Below are 4,664 nucleotides of genomic sequence, written 5' to 3'. Positions count from 1 at the left end.
TTTTCAGTTGATGATTGGGTGTTCCTTAAAGTCTCACCCATGAAGGGTGTTATGAGATTTGGCAAGAAAGGGAAGTTAAGTCCCAGATATATTGGACCTTACAAAATTCTACGAAAGGTTGGTCTAGTAGCTTATGAACTTGAGTTGCCACAAGATTTGGCTGTGGTACATCCTGTGTTTCATGTGTCCATGTTGAGAAAGTGTGTAGGACACCCGTCGTTGGTTGTTCCTGCTGATACTATAACAGTTAAGGATGGGTTGACTTATGAGGAGATCCCCGTAGCCATTCTTGACCGTCAGGTTCGCAAGTTGAGAACTAAGGAAGTAGACTCAGTGAAAGTCCTGTGGAGGAGCCAGAAGGTTGAGGAAGCTACATGGGAAGCCGAGGAGGATATGAAATCCAAGTACCCATTTTTGTTTGAACAGCAAACAGAGAACTTTCAAGGTAACTTTCCATAGCCCATGTCATGTTATGTCTCATGTTTCACGCTCATGTCATGTATCCAGCGCTCATATTTCCTATCTCATGCCAGAAGTATCTATGTTTTCATGTAATCACATCATTTCATGTCTCATGTTTTCTTCACGTTTATGTATTCAATCCATGCTCAGCCATATTCTTAACCATGACCCATCATTTGAGGACGAATGATCCTAAGGGGGAGATATTGTAACACCTCCTACCTTTAACGTAATCTTTGACCCTGATCCTAGACTTAGAAATCAGATAAAGAATGTGGGAATTGGAATTTCCCTTTTCCGTTGTAGGATGGGAGTTTACGCCCATGAACAGTGACCGTATTTCAGTTTACAGTCCGTAAATTCAAGTCGTAAACTGAAACTAAGGATTTCTAAGCATTCTAGAATTTGGCAGTTGGATGTCATTTGGTTAAATATGGACCGTATTTCAAAATACGGCCCGTATTTCAAATCGTAAATTAGTACCAAGGATTTCTGAGCATTCTGGAATTTGGCAGTTGGATGTCATATGGTTAAATACGGACCGTATTTCAAAATACGGCCCGTATTTCAAAACGTATTTGGATTTTGAGAAAACCTCCTTGATGAAAGTTGTAGAGCATTGAAATACCTTCCAACGGTATATCATGGGGGTCAAACGGACATCTGTGTAAAGAGTTATGGCCATTTTACTGAAGAGACGCAGTGCAGTCCATATTTTAAAATACGGACCGTATTTCAAAATACGGCCAGTATTTAACTGGGCCAAAAATCTAATTTTTCCAGAACAGTATATATTCGTCCATTACAGTTCAAATAATTATTTTTCATTCCTTCAAGCCCTAGAACGACCTCCTACCCTCTTCCATCATCAAGAACACTAAGGTAAGCCTACTCTAATTATTCCAACTCAATTCTAATACCTATCCTTGTAATCTAAATAAGAAGTTATCATTCCAAAACTAGGGTTTTCAAGAAAACCCAACTCAAGATTCAAGAATTCAAGATTTTGGAAATCTTCTTCAAAGCTCAAGTCTTTAATTCAAGTTTTGGAGCGACTAAGGTATGTTGAGTTACTATCTACATGTGGGAACATCATTTTTCTTCCCCACGCCTAATAATCCATAAAATTATGATTCTCTACTAAAACTAGGGTTTCAATACCATGCTCATGATAACCCTAGGTCCATGTCCATGATTATATTATGTATGAATTGTTATAATTCCATCATTGAGTTCTTAATATTTCTTTATGATTATTGAGAATCCCTCCGTAATCTATGAAAACCCATATCTTGTATTCCATGGGTTCTTGCATGCATGTTTTTGACTAAGAATGATTGTTTCATGAATATCCTACATGTCTACAAGTTTTCATGCAACTGTATTATATAATTACTTTCATGCTATGATACAAGATACATACATACTAAATACAAGTTATTTCATGAAACCATATTTACAAGTTATTTCATGAATCCATGCTTACACGTTATTTCATGAAATCATGTTTACAAGTTATTTCATGAAACCATGTTTACAAGTTATTTCGTGAAATCATGATTACAAGACAAGTACAAGTTAATTCACGAAAATCATGGGCTTCTTAGCCAATTATATTATGTTCATGTTTTTGGAAGTTGCACGAATTACCGAGAAGGCTCAGATAGCCTGAAACTATGTAGCCACCATAGTACAAGGATCGCTCCGCCCAGTTAGGACGATACCTTAATTTTACACTGAATGGATCCATCAGGCACGTTACCACCTTATAGCCTGGCAAGGTATAGGGGCTCTGCTGGTCCGGCGAGGTACCAGACTCCACGTATCCACTTGGTGATATCATGTGTCGGTTTATGAAATGCTCTCCCTACTTAGCATGTTTTACTTATGTTTTATATATATATATATATATATATATATATATATATATATATATATATATATATATATATACTCATGCTCATGTTCATGTCCAGGTTTTCAGTTTCATTTCTTATCATGTTATTCCATGTCCCATGTTGTTTCTTTAAGTTGCCTTACATACCAGTACATTCAATGTGTTGACGTCCCCTTTTATTTCCCAGGGGCCTGCATTTCACGATGCAGGTACGGATTTATAGGACGACACTTCTGCTCATTAGGATTTGCACGTACTAGCTTTTTGGTGAGCCCCATCTCATTCGGGGTTTAGGCATTATCTTTCTTTATCTAGTTTTGCATCTAAAGGTATGCTGGGGGCCTTGTCCCAGCAAGTATGTTACGTGTTTTTCAGATTCATGTTAGAGGTTTCATAGATAAGACAAGTGTCATGTTAGACTTCCACTTATGGCAGCCGGTTTGACTCATTTATGATATTGTTCGCATTCATGACTTAATCAAGTATTTAGGTTTAATATTATGACTTACTATATTTTATAAAAGCTCGTCATGTATGTCACGTTATATTTCCGCTCATGTATGCCTCATGATGGTTCAACAAGCCATGTGGTTCGCTCGGTCACATGCAGTCTGGCACCGAGTGCCGTGTTACGCCCAGGCCATGGTTCGGGGCGTGACAGATATACACATAATGGATTATTAGGGTTTATTTATTCTTCATTCTTCATTCATAATTAATGGTTGCAAACATTGATTAAATCCATAAACCTTGATTTATTTGGGAAAATAATTAGGGTTGGTAAGAATAAATAACAAAGACTCAAAGCTTTAAACTTTGTTTAATAAATTCACTTAGGAATAAGAAGAATTTACTTGGCATGATTAATCGTTCTTCTTACTTTGTTATATTTGGGAAAATCATAGAAAGAGATAATCTTTATTTATTGGGAAATAGTAGAGATTCATATAGAGATTAAGTGCATTCATATAATGATCAATTAGAAGTATATCAAGATCAATACCTATGATCATACACTCTATCTAACGGGGACACAACTTTAGTTTCTTTTACCATAAATTTCCACCAAAGCAAGTAGATAGCAATTAGTCATAGAAAAACCAACTATTACCAAAACCATCGGATTAAGACATTAGACCTAAGCTTAGTATCCTATGACTTCAGTAACCTTTTCACACCATATTCCCTGTGGGATTCGACCCCAACCTTGTTGGGTTACTATATTTGACAACGTCCGCGTTATACCATTAATAGGTGTAATTTGAGCGTATCAAATTTTGGCGCCGTTGCCGGGGAATACAGTTTTGAAATTACTAAATAGTGTTTGCTTTGATTGAAGTCTTTTGCTTATTCCATCACACCTTGTTTGCTACTCTGTGTAAACTAGGTGAATATGAATCAGAATCAGCAAAATCAACATGCTGGCAACCAGGGGAATCAGTTGAACAATCAGACAAATGAATCAGATGATGAGAATATTTTCGCTGATCTTGTTCCGGAGGAGGACTATGCATCTGCTATCGTTCAGCCTCGAGTTGCAGCTGCTACATGAAAATTGACTCCTCTCTATACCAGTTGTTGAAGCATGAGGGATACTTTCGGAACTCAACCGAGAATGACCCTCGGCGTCATTTGCAGAATTTTGTGGATGTGTGTGCTAATCACATCCAGAACAATGTTCCACAAGATGCTATTCAGTTGAGGTTATTCAAATATTCCTTAACTGGGGAGGCAAGAACATGGTTTGAGAAGCTGCCCTGAAATTCGATTACTTCATGGGCAGAGATGGTGACTGCTTTTCTCACAAAATGGTACCCCCTAGCAAAAAGGCTGAAATTCGTGACAAGATATATGAATTTAAGCAGCGACCGGGGGAACAACTATATGAAGCCTGGGAGAGATTCAAGGAGTATTTGCAGAAGAGCCCGAATCATGGATTTCCGGAACACATATTAATGGAGAAGTTCTACCGAGGGCTAGATCTAGTGACGCAGTCAGTTTCTAATAATGCAGCTGATGGTTGTTTCATGAACAAAACTTATCGACTAGTGACAAACATACTTAACAAGCTTACAACTCATAATCAAGCTTGGCACTCAAACAATGCTGATGTGGTACCGTATGGTAGTGCTATGATCCAAAATATAGTAATGGAGAATCAAGACACCCAGCAAACATTGGCAGAACTTGCAACAAATATTTCCTTGCTAACGAAGAAGTTTGATGATTCCCAGATCAAGAAGGTAAATGTTTGTGAGGATGATACAGTTTTGCCAAAAGGGATGTACCATACTCAAGATGGTCC

The 4,664-nt window shown here is 37.7% G+C and overlaps 1 non-coding gene across 1 annotated transcript; it reads right to left on the bottom strand.

The window, feature by feature from the left end:
- Positions 1-4,194: 4,194 nt before the first annotated feature.
- LOC132629570 (small nucleolar RNA R71) lies at positions 4,195-4,298 on the bottom strand. Its single transcript, XR_009578339.1, has one exon. It is a non-coding gene; the product is annotated as a small nucleolar RNA R71 (small nucleolar RNA).
- Positions 4,299-4,664: the final 366 nt, after the last annotated feature.

This window comes from Lycium barbarum, chromosome 2, assembly GCF_019175385.1.
Source record: "Lycium barbarum isolate Lr01 chromosome 2, ASM1917538v2, whole genome shotgun sequence".
Classification (NCBI taxonomy): Eukaryota; Viridiplantae; Streptophyta; class Magnoliopsida; order Solanales; family Solanaceae; genus Lycium; species Lycium barbarum.
This window is presented reverse-complemented; position numbering and strand designations above follow the sequence as displayed.